This window comes from Lissotriton vulgaris, chromosome 2_1 (genome assembly GCF_964263255.1).
Source record: "Lissotriton vulgaris chromosome 2_1, aLisVul1.2, whole genome shotgun sequence".
NCBI classification, from domain to species: domain Eukaryota; kingdom Metazoa; phylum Chordata; class Amphibia; order Caudata; family Salamandridae; genus Lissotriton; species Lissotriton vulgaris.
Window position 1 is genome coordinate 1,099,543,984 of NC_141687.1, and position 21,900 is coordinate 1,099,565,883.

Sequence of the window (21,900 nt, forward strand, 5' to 3'; positions counted from 1 at the left end):
AGAAGAACCCTGGGGGACCCCGCAAGGGACAGAGCAGATGGGGGCAGAAAAACCCTTCAGCTGTACGGCCTGGGTGCGGTTTCCTCGAAAAGAGGTAAGCCAGGCCAGAGCCGATCCCCGAATGCCGGCGCCCCCGACACGGTCGAGAAGGATGGAATGATCATCCGTGTCGAAGGCGGCAGACTGGTCGAGAAGGACCAGGGCCTGAGGAGAAATGGTATCGGCACTCCTCCTAAGCTCATCTAGGACGGAGAGAACAACAGACTCCGTAGAGTGAGCTGGGCGAAAGCCAGCCTGATGAGGAGCTAGGAGGTAGTTCTCCTAGATAAAAGCAGTGAGGCAGGTGGTAACGTGGCTTTCCAGGATTTTTCCCAGGAACGGGAGCAAAGAAATAGGTCGGAAATTAGAAAGAGAGGTGGAATCAGCGCCAGGTTTTTTAAAGATGGGAATAACTATGGCTGATTTAAACGAATTAGGGACAATTCCCTGAGTAATGGAAGTATTTATGAGGGTTAGCGGGGGTTCGGAGCAACTGGAGAAGACCTCCCTCAGAATGTGAGCCGGGCAACAGTCGGAGGAAGACCCCGATTTGACCATCTTAAGCAGAGTAAGGAAAGCTTCCTTGGGGATCAGGGAAAGTTGGTCAAGGAAAGGAGTGGGCGGCGGCTGGGGGCAGGAAAAGGAAGGGGGAGGCAAGGGAATGTTGCGTTTGATGGTTGCAATTTTCTCAATGAAATAATCATTGAGGGAATTGCAAAAAAGTTGAGAGGGGGGTGGCTTGGAGGTGACTCTGTCAGAAGCTGCTAGCTCATGAACAATGGTAAAGATTTCCTGCACATAAATGATAATTCCCTGCAACGCAGGCCCCTTTCCACTATGATGCAAGAGTGCCTGTATTGACGATAGCCAGCTAATTTTGGCACCAGCTCAAAGAAAAAACATGGGGTGCCCTGTATTATTGTAAATACGGTGCATCCCTGTGTTTTAGAGATGTCTGAGTGCGGCGCTGCCAAATTTGGCGCAGGTCTGCGCTCCGACATTTCCTTGCAAATATGGCCCATACTTTCAAATATAGAGAGTTGTCATAAAGACACCTTCACTTTTCCCTCAGAAATCTAGTATCAGCTTCCAATGTATGGGAAAGCACCGAAACATCATGTAGGTACATTATGACAATTGTATTCAGCAGGTCTTCAAACATATCATTTACACAGTGCTGTAAAGCTGTAGGCATATTACTCCAATGAGAAGAGCATGGCAAGGTATTTAAATTGATCTCACCAATCGTTGACCGCTGTCTAATATTTGTTACCCACTCTGATGCACACAACATTGTATTCTCCTCTTACATAAAGTTTTGAAAACATCATAAGGGATTTTATCTGATCACGGGCAGCTGAAATTAAAGGATCGGGCAGTGGTTTCCGGTGGTAGGGGCATTTAATTCCCAGTAATTGATGCATGACCTATATTCTTTTCTGGGTTGATGTATGAAAAATAGTGCCGCTGATGTGAAGAAGTGGAGTGATGAATAAAGCTTTTCTCCGGATTTCCACCTAGATATTCCTGTGAAACCTGGGGGCATATTACCAAGGGCATTATCGCCGCATTAGCGGGACTTTTTCCCGCTAATGCGGCGATGATTTTATCGCCCTATTACCAAGCTGTCGCTAACACCAGTTAGCGACAGCTGGTAGGCGATAGCGGGCATTTAGGGGCCCACTTTGCATGTCAGCGATAATTATCGCTAATGACATGCAAAGTGGGCGTGCCAAGATGTTAGCGACTGAAAACAGTCGCTAACATCTCTAACTCCTATTAACAACTTTTGGAAATATTCGCGCTAAGCGCCAATATCTCCAAAAGCTAACGCCTGCTAAAAGCAGTTCTTAGCCATGTTATCCAATGGAAGGTGGATAACATGGCTAAGAGCATTGTCACGATAATGCATGAATATCGCTGATTTTTCAGCGATATTCATGCATTTCGCAGGATTTTTACCGCTTTTGAGATAAACCTTGATAATATCAAGGTATCTCAGCGGTAAAAATCCTCGGTGCTCGGGATATTTTTTTCCCACTAACCAAGCAATAGCGATAATTATCGCTATTGCTTGGTAATATGCCCCTTAATCTTTTAATATCAATTGGTAATTTTTTCCGTGTGGACACCGAGTATCAAAAATGAGGTCAATAGATTTTCAAATGCTGTATTGTATAGGTAATTGGTGATAGGATGTTTGCTACTACTTGCATAAATGGGGGCAACACACCGATGCTCTATTTGGTGCCAGTGTTTTAGGTTTAACGATGTTTGCTATTAAATGAAAATAACAAACAGATGTGTTAAGAAAGGAGGGGGCATATTATCAAGGGATTTATCTCTGCTTTTTTGGTTTTAAAAGCCAAGAAAGCGGAGATAAAATTATCTCCCTATCAGCAACAGGGTGCTAACACGCAAATTCGCATGTTAGCACCCTTTTTCTCTACGCTTCCCATTGCATCTCTAATGAGATGCAAAGGGGGTGTTCCAGAGAAAAATAATAGGAGAAATGTTGTTAAGCGACATTTCTCCTATTATCAAGGATATCGCTAACCCTGTTAGTGATAAAAAAAAGCTGCGCTAAATGCGGTTAGCGCTGCTTTTTTTTACACCTGGTATTTTCCTGACTTAGCCATGATATCCTATGGAAGGTGGATATCATGGCTAAGTTTATGAGCCCCTATCATAAAGCTAACTCCAAACTTCAAGAGATTATCGTTGGTTTTCCAGCGATAATCTCTCATTTGGCAGTTAGCGCGAGGATTTTTATCACTTCTGAGATAAGCGTTGCTAATAGCACGCTATCTCAGAGATAAAAATCCATGCTACCCGGCGATAATTATCCTAGCGCTAAGTGCGCTTGGCGATAAATATCGCTGGGGCTTGATAATATGGCCCAAGGTTAATTGCACAGTCACAAGGTCAATGTGGGGATAACTGATTGGCTCCCCTGGGACTGAATACTTTCTGGCATTCATTTTAGGCCTCTGGAATTTTTCATTTTACTTCCGGAGGCATTACTGCTTGGTATGTCAAAGGAAGGGAATGAACCATTCTATACCGAGCAAACATGACTTATGGCAATACTTCCTATATTGCCAATCAGAGTGAGCATTCTGTCTGCTTTACCAGTTGCTCCTAATACAGTTGCGCACATGAGGGTCAAAAGAGATTCTTCCATAGTCCCATTTCTGAAAAACATGATTTAGGCAGGACTTTGCCGCCCAACTTCCTATGCCAAGAATAGTTTGTCATCAGTTCACTGTACGACCTCAGGTTTGTTCTTCTTGAGGTTGATTGAGAAATTCCACATCCACAAAGCACCCAGGGGCGCGACTGTCATTAATTAGCACCAACCACACTATAAAGTCAATGATGTTACCAATTGCGCATGAATATTAAAAATGTGATTGTCCTTCAACAAACCCCTGTTGATCTGATTTGCTGGAGCTGGGATTGTTACTTGGATTCGAGAATGGGCATTTCCCAATAGCAGTGGACCATTTTCAATGCGAAGTAATGTCCCATCTTTTTTTGAAAAATGTTTTTAATATCATCATGAGTGATAAGGAAAAGTAAAAAGATAGAACTCATAGGTACATACAAAAGTAAATCATTCCAAAAAACGAAATAAGCAAGGAAATAGATTAAATCATAAAGCAACAAAAGACATTAAATACAAGAGATATTAGTCTTTTTGCATTATTAGTCCCCAAATTCTTTCCACTTTCAGCTTAGTTTGGATTCCCCTTTTAAAGCCAGAGCATATTCCATGTTATATGTTTCCTTTACTAAACTTCACCACTCCATAACTGTAGGTGAGTTTTGTTGGATCCAGACCCGTGCTATTGTAAGTCTAGCACAGGTTATTAAAATAGTCATCAAATCAACCAGGGGCCCACTTTCAGCAGACATACCAACAAGCACATCTAGAGAAGTTAGTGTAATTGGGCGTGCAAGCTTCATAGAGAGGACTTTAGTTACTCCGTTCCAAAATTCAGTTAGCTGTGGACCCCTAAAAAACATATGATTAATATCAGCTGCTCTTTGATCGCATTTTGGGCACTTAGTGCGATCACTACTGTTATTACTAGTGGCCCATTTCAAGATTCTATCTGGTGTGTAATAGAGCTGACACATGGTTTTAAATTGTTGCAGTTTAAGGTTAGAAGAATGGACAGAGCGGCTTAAGCTATCTAAAGATGAAGATATCAAATTTGGTGCCACATCAATTTCAAGTTTCCTACCCCATTTCTCTGCTAGCTTCGGGCAGTCGTCAGTTCTAAATCCTATAAGAATTCTATATCCAATACTAATTAGTGCCAGTAATGTCCCACCTTGCCATTGTTCACACAGAGGCCAGATCGAAGCGCCTTTCTCTTTTCTCCAGAGTTAAGGACCCTTTGATATTGCCCTCTGCACCAGCTCATCAGTAGAGGCTGCGGCTTCGCTAGGCTGGGGGAAACATCTCACCATCCACTTTCTTTCTGTTATTCATAGTCACTGATGGGCATGATTCCGTAAGATAAGATCTATCAGCTGCACGGTGGTGACAGATCAACTAACAATCAGGGATACAACTTCTTTTAATGTTTCTTAAAACACCTGATAAAATGCAGCTATTCCAGCTTCCTCTGCCAAGGCCACTTCAGATGCTACTTGTTGAAAATAACTTACATCCTGCTATAATTATCTCCATAGATGTTTTACCCCAACACGTGTAGTGGTAGTTAAGGGGGGGGGGGGGAGCCTCTTCCTCTTTTGTGTCTTTGTTTTTTGTCTTACCTGTCAGGAGACTCACAGCTTCACTCCGCCATCCTGCTGACTCAGTAAGACAAATACTGTGGCTGGACCAGTCAGGGAGGAGTATACCACTGTCAGAAACGGCCTCAAATGGTCTCGCAGTGGACTTGTGGATCATCAGGGCTTTAAGTGGGATGAAAAAACTGGGGGGGTCTCTCAAAGGGGCGTGGCCAATGTAATTAAGGGCTTGCCTTAAAAACACGTAAACTAAGAATCTGTGCTTAGCATAGTGTGCTGTCCAACTTGCATTTTGCTGTTTCTGTCATTGCATCCAGGTTTATGATACAACAAGTAACATCATATCTCCAATAAGTCAGGACTATTGGCTTTGTCAATGGTTGTTATTTGCATAAGATTAATAAGCAGCAACTATGGCTTGTATATAATATTGAAAAAGCTTCCACCTAAAGCCCTGGCGACACCACGACAATGTTGCTGCTCCTGAGTTTAAAAAAGAGAAGGGAAATCCAGAGAGAAAGGACTCACTTTGAAGGATTTCCCTTCCCCTACAACGCTCAACTGGCATGACGTTATGCCATAACTTCTCCTCTAGTGAGAAGTGAGCAGTGTGAGCAGCGCACATCGATGTGCCTGCTGTCAGTGCAGTCTGGGAAAAAAGGACCGCCTGCGCCAGGGCACAAAACAGAGCCCGATAGAGACCCGTTTCGAGGCCTCCTTTATAAAACTGCCGGTGCTCAGCACCGGAGAGACCCGGCCCACTCAAAGCCCTGTGGATCATACAAACGAATATATTAAGCCAGTCAATGAGCCTGTGAATGGATAATGGTTTATGGAAGTTGCCATCGCCTCCCGTGGTCTCCAAGTGCCCATGACTACACGATTGTTGAATTGAGAAAGCACATTGACAGTCACCACTCCCCTTGATTTTGACAGGTTTAGTGGGTGATCATTGGTGGGTGACTGGGCCAGAGAAAGAACTAACGATGAGGTCTTATTTGGATCCGAGCAGCAATGGCGCGAGTCATGGCCTCCGCGTGACACAGATGCGTGTTGCCTCGTGTCTTTTGCAGGTGCGCGTGCCTATCCCCTGGACACTGGACCTGAGAAAACAGCAATGGTGGGCTAATTAGGACTTTTCTCTGTTCCTCTCGTAATGACGAATTTACTTCTACCACTGACAAGTGAAAAATTATGACTGTTTGAATGTGCAAAGGAGAATATTTGCCAAATGTTTCTGTATGCCCACAAATGTGTACGTTTGTCGGTTTCCCCATCCTTTTTCAGGTTTACGCGAACTTATGTTTGCTCGTTAGTTCAACCAGTTACGACTACGAGTGCTTTTATGAATGATAAACTGTCAATTGCGCATGGTAGCAATGTCACCCGCACGTGTAAGTGTCCCTCAATTACAAACATTGCTTCGTGAATCGAGCCTTAGAGTAAGAAATGACTACACCATCTGTGATCTACTCCAGTATACGCCTCGGCTCAAGAATACGAACTTGATTGGTCGTCCTATCCATGGCCAACCCGTAGCGCTTTGAAACGGCGATCAACGCGTACCGAGCCCTTTATAAATACAATACAATAAAAAGTGAATACTTAAGGCAGGAAAGGCGTTCATAGCAGCTTTCCCGGAGAGCTAACACCAGTCATCCCGCCTGCCCAGCCGCCAGCGTGGAAGCAAGCTCCACGTCAAGGGTCAGGGGGCGGACAGGGTCTTCTCCTTTCCGTTTCCCAGGATTATCCGACATGCCCCGCTCCCAGACCTCAAAACCACCCCAGATCGTTTCACCTGAAAGTTTTGCTAAGGTTTTTTTTTATATATATATATTTGCTTTGACCATAAACGTTGACCTTTTTGTACTGGTTTTGTTGCACTTGAAAAAAAACCTACCGCAATGACCCTTTGCAGCGAGGGCGACGAGCCACTTAACTGTAATTAAAGACAGGGACCTGGGTCTTGTCATGCACCATATACATATCCCGCTCAACACTGGCACTTTGTTCTCCTGCCCGTGCAGGCTGACTCTTTCATATCCTTTGGAACACTGCCACATTGTGCTCGCTTTCTGCAAGTGCATCTTGCTGCAGTGGAAGGGGAGTTGACTTCCAGATTCCGTCTACGAATTAATAGTAAGTAGCCATACGCTGACACAGGTACATTTCCAAGTCCTGTCCTGTCCTGTCCTGTCCTGTCCTGTCTTCTCCTGTCCTGTCCTGTCCTGTCCTGTCCTGTCCTCTCCTCTCCTCTCCTCTCCTCTCCTCTCCTCTGCTCTCCTCTCCTCTCCTCTCCTCTCCCTATCCATCTTCCTGTTCCTCTCCCTCTCCCTCTCCCTCTTCTCTCCTTGTTTATTTACAAAAACCTTTGCCCAAAACTAAAACTTAAAGCCCTCAGCAAAAAAAGGCATATGAACATAAAATATAAGAAAATAGCATGATTGACATTGACTTGCACAGGCACACAGCCATGTAATAGCTCAATTTCAATTTTTTTTGTTCTTTGTGAAGTATAATTCTCGTAAAGTTTAAACATTCAATAGGGGCCGAAGAAGGAGGGAATCATTCTTGTTGCAGCAGTTGATTGTGGAGGGCAGCGAGGGGACTGGTTAGCGCCATTCGCACATCACCAGGTCACATCCCTCCTCCCGCTCCAACTGACTGCCTGCGGCTGTCACAGGATCTTCATTTTCTCTTGTTCTCCACAACAGTGCCGTAGCAAGGGAGTGGAGTTTAGGGGGCGGTGGCCACCCTCTTCCCCCACTCTTACCTAGGGCATCACCAGCACCCCCTCCCTCTTACACACGGCCGCAGGGGCCCTCCCCTGCTTTGCAGCCGCACCCATCACGCAAAACTGCAGCAGCAGGACAAAATAAAATGATAATAACATTATGTTATTACTGTTTTCTTTTTTCCTACCTTTTACTGCTTCACAGCAGTGAGGCGACGCTCCTCCACCTTAGCGGAGGAGCCGCCACTGTAGGTATTGCCTCACCCTATTCCCCAATCCCCCTCTTACATATGGCCGTGGGGCGGCCACTGCAGGGACATAGTCTAGCTACGCCACTACTCCACAGCCATAACCAGAGCTGAACCCCGGCCCCACACTGTGCGCTTCACCCTCCCTGCATCAGCTCTGCCAAGTACCACACATTTGGGGTTAGACCGGAGGCCTTCAAACTTTTGGATGCCGAGACCCCCCTGTCAACATTTACAGCAGTAAGGACCCCCTCCTGACAAACATTTCCAAACCTCTAGGCAGGGCTACTGGAATTATGAGGCAGGTGAAGACCAAACTATGCAACAGGCTTGACTAAATTGTGTGAGTAGAACATTTAAATAATGTTCTGTGATGCTGCGTATTTTGGGATAGCATTGCTTTATTATTTTGACATTTTTTAAACACAGTAACACTGCGGAAATATTTCACCCCATCACTACCAGTTTATAACCAAAATACAGCAATTAACATCAGAAAGATGTCTAGTCAACCTTTGTGAAGGGCCTCCCACTCCGCAGGAATACGCACTGCCACATTAGAAGCTCACCTGGCCATGGCCGGGAGCAGCAAGGGTCCCTTCAAACCCTGGCGGTCTTGTGCAGAGTTAAGCAGTTTACCCATGCTCCTTTCCTCTCACCCCTTCCTTCCATCCCTCTCTTCTCTCCTCTCCCAACCCTGGATCCCTCTCTCACATTGCAGGCAGATGGTTATTAGCTCAAGGACACCTTTTGGTAACAGTAACGCACTACAAATGTAAATAATAATAGGCAGAAGCAGGGGATCCACTAGATCCGAACTTTGGGGGGGGGGGGGGGTTAACACTCCCAGCCAGGGCTGGCCCTAGCACTGGTCGCACATGTTGCAACAGTCTTTCCACCTTCTCCATGAATTCCCTCACTACCACTCACCAACAATACACCTCATCTCTCTATTGCACCTGTCTGAAAAAAATACTCATAGTTTACTCACACTCAGTTCTGTGATGTGAATGGTACATCTTCTTTATACCAGGCACTTTAACCTTCTGCACTGTGTGGGTGACAAGAGTGCCCATGTGACTGCACGGTGAGCAATGCAACAGTGTGAGAGTAGGGTAAAAGGAGTGACTACAGGTTGAGTGAGGTGACCATATGAATTTGGGTTCGGCTGTAAGTGCAGAGTGGGACGAATTAGTGCATGGTTAGTGATGGCCTTGTTTGAGTGAGCTACAGATTGAGCAGTGAGGGGGGGGGACAGGTGAGTGAAGTGTCACATGAGTGCAGGATGAGAAGTGTGCTCGTGTGACTGCAAGGTGAGGTACAGAGTGAACGATGCAAGCGCATTTTTAGTGCAGAGTGATCACTGTGAGAGCAGGGTGAGCGGGTGAATGTTGTGAGTGCATGGTGATCAGTGTGAGTGCATTATGATCACTGTGAGTGCAGGGTGAGCAGGTGAATGTTGTGAGTGCAAGGTGATCAGTGTGAGTGCATTGTGAACAGTGTGAGTTCATTATGATCACTGTGACTGCAGGGCAAGCGGGTGAATAGTGAGTGCATGGTGATCAGTGTGAGTGCATTGTGATCACTGTGAGTGCAGGGTGAGCGGGTGAATGGTGTGAGTGCATGGTGATCAGTGTGAATGCAGGGTGAGCGGGTGAATGATGTGAGTGCATGGTGATCAGTGTGCATGCATTGTGATTGCTGTGAGAGCAGGGTGAACAGGTGAATGTTGTGAGTGCATTGTGATCAGTGTGCGTGCATTGTGATTGCTGTGAGTGCTGGGTGAACAGGTGAATGTTGTGAGTGCATGGTGATCAGTGTGAGGTCATGGTGATCAGTGTGAGTGCAGGGTGAGCGGGTGAATAGTGTGAGTGCATGGTGATCAGTGTGCGTGCATTGTGATTGCTGTGAGTGCATGGTGATCAGTGTGAGTGCATTGTGATCAGTGTGAGTGCATTGTGATCGCAGTGAGTGCATGGCGATCGCTGTGAGTGCATGGCGATCAGTGTGAGTGCATTGTGATCGCTATGAGTGCATGGTGATCAGTGTGAGTGCATTGTGATCACTGGGAGTGCAGGGTGAGCGTGAAAGTAAAGGCGAGAATGAGAAGTGAGTTGTCTGAAAGCAGGGTGCATTCCCAGAAACTTGAAGCTTAGGGTTTCAGATATAAGTTAAACTATTGCTATAATGGCATTAACCAGCGATCGAGGGTAGAGGAAATAAAGAATGTGCTGATCCTGCAACAAACTTCCAGTCTTATGATTAGGGTTACCAGCTCATTATTTTGATGGCCCAGAAATAAGCAGTCACCTAAGCTGTATTTTTAGCACTTATCTGTGAATACTTAGAACAGCAAATAAAAATATAAAGCACTTTTAATTGTGTTCTAGGGATGCCTCAATGATCCGTGACTGATAATTAAAGAGAACAAAGACAGAAAAGTCACATAACTAATTAATAAATACCTTTTTATTTATAACTCAATTTAGTGTCAAGAGCATGTCTCTGCAGGCTCTTTAAACAACACACAGCAGGCATGTTTCTTTTGGCAACCCAACTTTATATTCCTTTTCATTAAATGCATTCTCACACTACAGCAGTAAGTGTAAAAATGTAAGGAATAGGCTGAGTGGGGGCCCAGGAGGAATTGGAACCATCAAAAATACTAAGCCTTGGTGGCCAGTTAACAAAGGAATGTAAATATGCTAATGGTCTTTAAAGACCTGTGAAAAACTCAGGTGTGCTGAAGATAAGACTCCAGACACTGCCCAGCCGAGCCCCCAGCAGAGCGAGCTGCACTGCAGCAGCCCGGCCTGAGACACAGGACGGGGGAGGAGGGAAGCTGAAGCCCTGGAGGCCAGGGCAGAAGTGTGACTGTGAAGCATGACCCCCTTCACATCAATCCACGGCCTCCCTGGGGGTCGCGCCCCACAGTTTGAAGACCCCTGGGTTAGACTAAAGCATTATAGTGCTGGTGTTCGTTTCACAGCACTAAAATGCATTAGTCACGCATACAGAGCTTCCTGACACTGTGGGGATTATCATGAAATGTTCTTAAAAAAGCCAGCGCATGCAGTGCTTAATTTGTTTTAAAAAAAATTGAGTGACAGGGCCCCTCTCAGGAGACCCCTGCTTCCTGCATTTCCCGTTGCCCTAGCCATGCAGTGCAGGTACTTGCTTTGACTTTCCCATTGTGGTGCTCATTTCATAGGCACCGCCCTTGGAACACCAAAGAACCGCCTGCCAGACAGGAGAAAACTTTTGATCTGGTGGGCGGTTCCTACATTGGTGTGGCGGTGCGGGAGTGGGGCGGTCCCACTCCTGCAACGCCAAACTCTTAATAAGGCACAAATACTGTGTCTGCCGGTGTTTCATGTGATCTATATCCTGCAAGCTCACCCATATCCCTGGCAGACTCTGCCTCCGGAGCTCACCAGCCTGCCTACTGCTAACAGGAAGCCCAAGTCGACAATCAACAGTGCTCACCAAGCCTAAACCTCCAGGTACGGCTGTGCATAGGACAAAAACTCACACCAACCAACTGTAATGTAGCCCTAGTACAGAGCATATTAAAAATCTTTATGCAAGTAATGGTGAATCTTTTCCCCTGGGAAGTTTTAATGTGGTTCATTTGGCCCAGGAGGAACCTCCGTCGGAAAAGTCCATTGAGCTGGCCATAAGGGAAATGCGTTCATCTGGGGCAGTGGGTCCAGACGAGCTGCCTATTTCCGTTTTAAAGCAAAGTAGCATAAAATGGAGTAAAATCCTCTTTCCAGTATTTGCACACTGCTTTTCGAGTAGGTCAGTTCTTCCCTCTTGGAAAGGGAGTATTTTGGTCCCCCTCTTCAAGAAGGGTGATCGGCTTTCTCCTCAAAATTATTGCCAGATTGCCCTTCTGGATGCCGTTGGCAAAGTTTTTGCTAAATGCCTTTTGAAATTGTTAACTGAATGGGTGGATCAGAGTAACATTCTTCCCCTCGAGCAAACGGGTTTCCGTAAAGGCCATGGCACTATGGATAATTTAACAGCTTTGCAAGTGATAATGGATAAATACATTCCCATGCTCTCCCTAGATCCGATCCAAAAATGGACGCAGAGTGCCATAGATATTAACTCACTCTGTAGGGAACACGACCTCAGAGCAACCAATGGTCGTTCAAAGTCAGACCTCAGGGGAGCGCACACTTATAACAGGGTAGGACACTCCTCCAGAATAGACTACATTTTGTTGAACCACAATTTGTGGCCGTTCCACCAAGATATGGAAGTCCTATTGACCTGCGACAGTGATCACAACCCTCTGTCTCTAACCCTTACCCCCCCGTGGCAAGATAGGAACTCAGTCAAGTCCACTCTCACATTGAAATCATCCCATGAGCTTGTCCCTTCAAACTGTGGTAGGCGGCTAAAATGGGCTAAGGTAGCAGCGGACGAGGGAAGGATGGCCCAAGCAAGGACCATATTGACAGCTGTGAGGTTGCGTCTAGACACACCAGAACTCACCGAACATGCTGTTCTTGCGGCTTTTACAGAAACTATCTCGGCCCTAAGTGAGCTGTTTATAATTTCACAAAATAGTAAAAGGGCAATAACGAGAGGTGCACACAAGGCAAGAGACAAATGGTATTCTCCAGAATGTCGGGCAGCCAAAGGGGCACTCATTCTAGCTGTAAAATCCAAAGACCCAGATAAAATTAGACTTGCCAGGAAATCATATAAAAAACTCTAGTTGTGGCAAGGGAAGCACATGATTCCAACTTCTGGAGAGAGTTAATGGAGGCGAGCTCTAAAAAGGACTCTAAGGGGTTCTGGGATCTGATGAGAGCCAGGGACAAGCCCATCGACGCACGACTGACCTGTAATATCCCAGGGGAGGCTTGGTTTGCCCATTTTTCTAAGCTATACTCCATCCCAACAGATGAATTACAACCAAACACGGCTCTCCCATCCAGACTGCCGGTTGCCACCACAACCAATGATTACCCCTTCAGTGTTAAGGAAGTAGAAGGGGCAATCAGGTGCCTTGTTGCTAATAAGGCTGCAGGCCCAGATGGCATTCCAGGCGATCTGTTGAGGGAAAACACATATGTATGGAGCAGACTAATTGCCTCGCTCCTGAATGAGGCTGTGTTGGGAGGCTGCCTACCTGACTCCTGGAGGGGTGCTGAGGTCGTACCGATTTTTAAGAAAGGCTGCCGTGACGACCCAGTTAACTACAGCCCAATTAGTCTGCTTGACTCCACCCAAAAGGTAGCGGGCAAAGTAGACCTAGGCAGGATCTTGCACTGGGCTGTAGAAAATCAGGTGTTGTCAGATTTCCAGGCCGGATTTAGAACAGGAACTGGCACCACAGCGCGGGGACACGCCGGGAGGCGTCACCAGGCGCTTTATAAACCCCTTTAAACTAAACTAAACTAAAACCATCGAACAGACATTTCGCCTATTAATGCAGTATTGGAAAGTGGTCGTATTGGGCAAAGGCAGTTCGTATCTAGTTTTCATAGATCTACGGACTGCCTTTGACCTGGTGCCACGAGACCAACTGTGGAATGTCTTAGAGGGGTTGGGTATCCCTCCATATCTATTGGGATTGCTTATTAAGTTTCACGAAAGCAACTTTGCACAGATTAGGTGGGGTGACCAGGTGCAAAAAACATCTCGCATTCCTGTAGATAGGGGGGTCCGCCAGGGTTGTGTGCTAGCCCCCACTCTGTTCTCACTTTATGTTAACGGAGTGGTGGAGCATCTTCTCCAACATCCATCAGATGCACCCTCCCTGGCTGGCAGAAAAATACCTACCCTCCTATTTGCAGATGACACCCTCCTAATCTCAAAAACTCCAGCAGGCATCCAAAAGTTGCTTTCAAGCTTTAAGGACTTTTGTAACACCAAGGGCCTAGCTATTAATATAAGCAAAACCAAATTCCTTGTTCTAAACCCCCCAAGGAAATCTGTAATCCCTCCCACCTTAGATTCAGTCCAACTTGAAAGGGTAAAGGAGTTCGATTACTTGGGCATTCGACTCTGTGACTCCATGAATTGGAAGGCCCACCATCAAAAAGTCTTTCTGTCTCATAAAAGGGTCACAGGGGTCCTGCTAAAAGAACAACGTGCCTCATCCCTCAAACCTATTGGGGCAATATTAGACATCTACAGGGCTAGGGTGGTGAGTGCGGCTCTGTACAGTGCGGAATTGTGGGGTGTACAGAGAGCCGACACCCTAACTCACCTCGAAAACAACTTCCACAAGGATCTTATGAAGCTACCACACAGTACCCCTACACTCCCACTCTTACTGGATGCAGGTACACGCCCTATAAGTGAGCAAGCCAGGCTACGCCCCCTCTTATTATGGGCTCGGATATGGAATGTACCGGAATTGTCCAGCTATGCTGATGCCCTAAGAGAACTCCTTTCACTACCCGGCTGGCACAAGGTCGGTTGGCTTAGGGAAGTCAAGCAACTGCTTTGTAAATTGGGTCTAGGAGACGCTTGGGTTAACAGAACAGCTCCACCCAAACAGATGCTCAAGAAATTATATTGGACATGGGCGGCCAATGACAGAACGAGCAACTCCAAACTATGTAGATCTGTGGTAGAGTTTCTATCAATTAAGGAGCTCCCCTCCAGAGAACCTTACCTGGACCTGATTCTTAATCCGGGTGACAGGTCGTTGTATTTTAAATTCAGGGTGGGTGTTCTACCTCTAGGGCAGCTAACATCGAGTTGGAAGCCACCGCTGCAAACCATTCCGTTTTGCCCTTTCTGTGAATTAAGGGTTGAGTCTATTGCCCATCTAATGTTCGAGTGTCCTGCTTATGCAGCGCCCAGGTCTAGATGGCTGAAACCATTATGCAGGAGCCTGGGCACTAGATCACATCTGGAGGCTCTACGCATACTACGATCCGATGCTCGCCCTTTGTTCGCCTGCTGCCTGGCAAAATTCCTGGGCTGGGTATGGCGGATTAGATCTATGAAGAAACTGTTGCTCTAGTAATATGTTCTGCATGTGCAATCCCCTAGCTTGATTCTACTATAATGCTATTTTTCTACGACACTTCTTACTGTTTTTTAGATTACATATAATGTATATTGTCTGTTAGGAATGTATTGCTAGATTGCATTGTATTTTTATTCACTTTTATTGTATATGCTTTTATGATATGACAAATATATTGAAATAAAGTAAAGGCCATGGCACTATGGATAATTTAACAGCTTTGCAAGTGATAATGGATAAATACATCAGGGTCCGGGGCGGAAGAGTATATGCGGCCTTCATAGATTTCTCCACAGCTTTCGATAAAGTTGACCACCCCTTGCTGTGGAGGAAACTATCGTCTTTAGGCATGCCACCTTTACTGTTAGATTTAATTCAGGACCTCCACACAGATACCTGGTGCAGAATAATGATGGGAGGGGAAAGAGGCCTGTCACACGCCATCCCCTCCGCCAATAGTCTCAAACAGGGCTGTCTGTTGGCTCCTTTATTATTCTCCCTTTACGTTCATGATCTCCCTCAAGTTTTATCTTTGAGCAGTGGTATCGCTCCCGTATTGGGGGATAAAGCTATCGCATGTTTAGTGTATGCTGATGACATATTGTTGTTAGATTTGACGCCGAAAGGTTTGAACAATCGTCTGCATGCATTACATGTCTTCGCAGAGTCACACTTTTTACAGATAAACATCTCTAAAAGTAAAGTCATGTGTATGACAGGAAAGAAAAAACACTCTCATGGGAATTTCATATGGTCAATAGGTGGCCATAAGTTAGAAATTGTGAAATGCTATGTGTTTTTAGGGAAAATAGTATGTGGTAATATGAGTGACAAGGCCCATATTGAGAATAATATGCGCAAGGCTTTGATGCAGGGTAAGGGCTTAAATGCACTCTATAAAGACACAGGAAAACGGCATTTTCCCTATTTGCTAGAAGCTTTCCGCGCAAAAATCCCTGCTTCACTACTTTACGGCATTGAACTTATTGATGTGAGTCATTGGGGTTTTCTTCCCACTATTGAAGGCAGACTCTTGCGGCAACTAACTTCTGTCAACTCTGCCTGTTCAGTGGCCTCTCTTAGGCTTGAGTTTGGCATGAGAAGTAGCTGGGTGCAAGGCTTAGCTGGGATAGTAAGATGGATTTTTTACCTAGCTAAATGTGAACCAGCCACGTTAAGACACTTTATTCAAAAGAAATTATTGGGTCCCTTAAAAGAGTTTTCTCCAATTGTAAAAAACTTTAGAAAGGCGGTCTCGTTATTGCAATTGGAGGAATCTACTCTTTTTTGCACTATCTATATACCAGTTAAAATCATCTTTAAAATTTGCAACGTGGAAATTAAGTTTCTCGTTGGATAGGGACTCTTTTGCGTTAAAGAAAGGTGGTCTGCCGGTAATTAATTCCTATGCTTTCAAAACCATGCAATTCTATGTATCTTGGAATCTTCCCCACGGCATTCGTCGTTTTTGGTTCTTAATAAGGCAAGATATGTTACCTCTGAATAACCGGTTATCCAAGTGGTACCGTTCCTCTAACAAGTGTACTCTGTGTAACAACTCGATCCAAGACCTCTCTCATGTCTTGTTTATATGTCCGGCTCTGTCAAACTCCCATCGTAAGTGGGTGAGACCAATTTGCTTAAAACTAGGTATTCTATCTGCCAGTGCCCTTTCTGAAGCTATCCTAAATCCCCCCCAATGAAATGTTTTGTTCAAGAATTTTTAACTTTTTTAAATGTTTTTGGGATTTGTATTAATATGTCTGCTACCTCTACTGTGTAATAATAGAACTATTTTATACATTTGTATTGTTATGCTGTTGTAAATTTTTATGTGGACCTCTTACGAGTTCCAAATCATAAATAAAAACTTGAACTTGAACTTGAACTAGTCGTAGTACAGTATTATTTACTCAAAATTTTGATTCTAAATTAGTTCACTCACATGGTTTCAGATCAGTGTGCTTCACAGGAGGTAATAATATCAGAAGAACATCAGTTCTTATTAGAAATGTGTATGGATAAACAATGCAAAAACAAGCTCAATGGGAGAATACAATTGTACTGTTCAAGCATGCAATAGGGAAAAAAATATAGTCATACATTAGTTATGTTGAAAATGATTTGTATTATCTTAAATACAAGTGCTTGATGTGCAATGTGTCTCATATCAACAGAAAGACCAAAAATAACAATAAAGGACATTACATTTATACAGACAGCACACAGAAGAAATTTACATGTTTCCAAAACAATAACAAGTGACCATAGAAGAATTATTAAATGAAGCCGAGCCCTTGTATCAATCAAAGGAATCGGGTAGCTGGTCCGTTTGTATGTGTCGACCCCTTTGATAATTTGCGGTCTCATCAGGACCAACAGAATGTGGGGACACCTAATGGAATGTAAGATAAATCACACGGTGTGCACACCAACCAAAGTTCCAAAAACAGAGGGGTACCCACATTGGGCACCGCGGGTGGGAGCCCCAAGCAGAGGATGTCTGCTGAGCAAGCAGATGCTTGTGAAGAGGAGCAAGGCACCACGGTGGGAGCCTTCTCGATAGTAGGCCAGTTGAAGCAATAGAGCGGCCACTGTGTGGTCAAGAAGATACTCCAGCAGGATCTAGAAGACAGACTGCTTGTATCCAGCCTCGCCGCTCCATTAGTGTCAACTCTAGTGTAGTCTATTGCATCCTTGAATAGTACAATTGTATTCTGCCATTGCGCTAGTTTTTGCATTGTTTATCCATATACATTTGTATTACGAACCGCTGTTATTGTGTAGGTCCCTGGTTCTTATTGAGCAGGGCTGCCTTTCTTCTGTGTTATAATCACAGGAGGTAATGACATTATTCCAACCCCCACTCACACCCCCAAGGAAACCTGCACTTCATAATTCTTGCTATATGCACAACACCGAGGGTAGCCTAGCACGACCATGAACCAACTACACCTCAGCCTCAGTCAGCACCAGAGGCAAAACTAGAGCCAAATTTCGGGGGAGGGGGGACTAATTTTTCCAGCGATAGTCAGAGTGTAGATGCTGCGGCTCTAAGAAGGGGGGAAAAACAACAACGCCTCATTAACAAGCAAATGGTCTTTTGAAGGCCTGTGAAGTACTCTGGTGCTGCTGTGTGTGCCCGGGAAGCTCTCAGCCCATGCTGCCACACACAACGGGCGGGGGCTGAAGCTCTTTGAGCCCAATGGGTGTTGCGTGCCTGGTCAGCACCTTACAATGACTGAGTGTTACATAAGTGCTACAAGCAGAAGCTTTACCACATGCAACTGAAACATAAGAAGGCACATTCGAAATGCTTCCACACACGATTAGAGCTTCTATTGCTGCATCCCCACAAGGCCAGTTCATCTTCAAAACTCTAAGATTTCTGATTGAAGAACAGATTCCATCTCTGTGAAATAATGCTCTACAGTCTGGTACCTGATTCTGGAGTTCTTCCCCCTGCTCGCCCTTAACCGTAGAGACTTATTTTGCAAACTAAGAGTGCCTCCTTCCACTAGTCTTCTTTTTGGACCATCGCCTCAATGCAGCAATGTCAAAGAAGGGCTATAAACCTAGAACTGCCCATTTGCAGCTCTTCAGAGTATCCCACCGACCAGGCCTTCCCATAATGCTGACTCTCTGTCTGGGTGAGTTCAGGGTGTGGGTGGGGGTACATGACTGGGCATGATTGTGAGCTCTACAACTGAGCCTGAAGGCAGTGTACGTTTCTCACTGTGCCTGTCTAAAAAGTATTCAGACTACCTGCTCATCAATCCTCAGCCACTCTGCTGAAAGCACAGAATGATGGTTGCACATGTGGCGTTTGTAATTACCATTTTATATAACAGTGTGTAAAAGTGGTGCATGGTTGTTAAAATGTTGTCAGTGCCTGAGAAAAAGAAAACGGTGTGTTTACATGTGAGGAGGGAGAGAGTGAGTGAGCGTGTGGCGAAGGGGCAACACAACTGACTAACCTATCCACCACTCAAAATGTACTTGCATGTTTCACTATACTAATTCAACACTAATCCTCTATGGGTCCTGGGTCCTACTCGCCGAAAAAGCGCATTGACGCCTCGTCAGGGATGGTAAGCGCTATATAAATGCAATTACAATACAATACAATAAACAGTATGCAGAAATATAAAGTGAAAGAGGACAAAGAGGAAGGAGACAGGGGCATAACAGGCCACCACATCCCCCGCGGTGCGGTGCCCCCCGGCTGCAGGGGGCCCCCTCTGCACAGTACTCTGGTCTGAGTGATCCGGATGAAACCCAGAGCGGGGGCCCCTCCATGTACATTGCAGGAGGGCCCCTTAAACTTTTGTTACGCCACTACTTTCATTTCTTGTTGCCTGGTTGTTCCTCACGCCTCTCAGCCAGTTATCGCCTTCACCTGAAACCTGCCTCTTGGACGCCGGGTTCATTCTCAGTGTTCCCCGCCTTGCTTCAGTGCCATTTGGAGACCGTGTCAATTAGGAAGCTGTTCGCTTCAGACACAGTTTTGTTTATTTTGGACTTTGTGCTCAAGTGTGCTTTTTGGAGAATTCTCAGTTTCTGTTAATTGCCGCGTCCCCGAGCTGGTTACAGTTCTAACGGGTCGACGGGCCTTTTTTTGATTTCTTGCCTCAGCTGGTGCAGAACTTTATTGATTAGCTGGCAAGCACACGAACAGCGTTTTTTGTAATTCGCTGCAACTTTATTTACATAGCGTTTATTTCTCAGTATTAAGAACTCGTGTGAACTCAAGACTATTTTACACGGGTGAATTACTTTTGGATTGAATGAATATAACTTGGTGGCTCATCTTGGATTGAACCTTGCTCAAGCTCTGTGGAATCGTACTACCTGCCTGGTGGTATTTATTGGAGTCGGACATTGGTGAATTAACCTGGAGTGTTTATTTCATTTTTCTTATTTTTCAAGAGACCAAGACTGTCCCTGTGGACTACCTTATTATTGAGCCCTTATCCTGTAAGGTCACAGGTAAGTGTGGGACAACACACACATACGGGCTTCTAGATTGGTAGCTGTTTTCCTGTTTCACTTATACCCCATAAATACACTGTTTGTAGTTCTGTCTTTCTTCTCTACCTCTGCAGCTATCAATCACCCCTCCAGCCAGAAACCCCCTGCAGCTAATGATCACCCCTCCAGCCAGACCCACTACTCCAGCTATAGACCACAGGACTGTAGAGATATGTGAGGTAGTCTAGTGGTTGGGGGGCGGAGTCGTAGGAGGAGCAGGAACAAGAGGAGCTGGGAAAAGGAACTGGTCAGTTAGAGTAGGGACATTGAGTAAGCAAGACGTATTGAATAAAGCCCTTAAAGAAAAACCATGGTGTCTGTGGTTATTGGTAGCTGGATGCTACAACTGGCGACGAGGGTGGGATGAGCAAAACCCCACAAGCCACAGCACCTCGTGGAATCATCCTGTTCCTGCAGCGTCGAGAAACGAGCTCCGCTGCTGAAGGAAGCGCCAAGAAGAAGAAACCGCCGTTGCACGGAGCTGCCCCCGAGAGGAGCTGGCAGCCGGTGACCCTGTCCCCTCGGAGGCTTTGTGGAAGAAGAGAGGGAGCCGCAGTACGAGCGTTGGAGCGCTCGAGAAGTCGGAGCAGTTCGCGCCAAAACGCGACATTGCTGCAGCATCGGCAGATAGAACCGAGGTCAGATAGAACAGAGGTCGGGAGCCCACCCCGACTCTGCACAGTGCTGAAGAAGCGGAAAAGAGTGCCCCCGGGCGAAGAGCATCGCCCCAGAAGATTTGGCGGTAAGCGCTGTCGAGCGCGATAGAACTGGAGCTCGAGTGACCCCAGCGCTAGGAACCTCACGCCTGATGCGTGTGTCTTTGACACGCTGTCGCCGCGTGGAAGCGGCCCCCTAGCGCAGCGAAGCGGGAACTTGCTCCAACCTCACCTGTGGCTCAGCGTGGGGACCGGGAGAAGTGCTGATGTCCCTGGGACCGGCGGCCGGTGAGTCCCGAGTGAGTCTGCTGGGTCTGAATGAGCCACGTGAGTGAACAAAGTGAAAGTCTCGTGCAAGCCGGGATTTCAGGGGCGGCGGCCATATCGGAGTCAGGCAAGCCAATGGGACATCCCTGTGAAAATCAGGAGCGGCCATCTTTAAGTCAGGCAAGCAGTGTCTGGAAATAAGCATTGATAAAGGACAAACAAACAAGCACTGGCAGATGCATGCAAACAAGCATTGGCGAAGCGCAAACAAGCATTGGCAAAGGCAAGAGACACACAGACAAGCATTGGCAGTAAACAAACAAACAAGCACTGGCAGATGCATGCAAACAAGCATTGGCGAAGCACAAACAAGCATTGGCAAAGGCAAGAGACACACAGACAAGCATTGGCAGTTGCATGCAAACAAGCATCAGCGAAAGTAAATCAACAAACATTGGCGAAGACCAAACACACACTGGCAAAGGCCAAACCAGCTTTGGCGAAGGCCAAACAAGCATTGGCAAGGAACAAACAAATTACTGTCAAGAGCCCACAGACGAATCGTGGCGAGTAGAAACAAGAAGCAGTGGTGAAAGGAAACAAACACATGCAGTCTACAAGTCTTGGTACATGACAATAAACATACACTGGTAAACGCCAAGAAAGAGGCAGTGGCAAGGCAAACACACAAACGTGGATAACGGCGCGTGAACAACAAGGAACACGGATTGGCAACTGAGACAGAACAAGCACGTTCACACACGAGACTGAACCAACTAACAAGCACGGGCAACCACAAGAGTTACTTACCACACATGCGTTGACAAACACGGGTGACAACGTGGACATTGAGCAACACAAACGAATGCGCAGTGGTGAAGGCACTGAAGCAACACGTGTCTGTACCACAAGAGGCACAAGCGAACACAAGAACCAAGCAACGACAACGGCACATTGGAATAAGCATTAGCAAATGCAGGAGACAAATAACGACGACACTGAGCGCACACTGAAGAGCGCCGAAGTGACAAGAGCGGCTAGACTGTACTGCAGCAGACCCAGAGGAAGGCAGTCCTACAGAGGACCCCGGAGAGAGCAATCCCATCCAAGTTCATTCGCCGACGCATACTTTGTTAGCTACAAAGACCATCACTCTCCAAG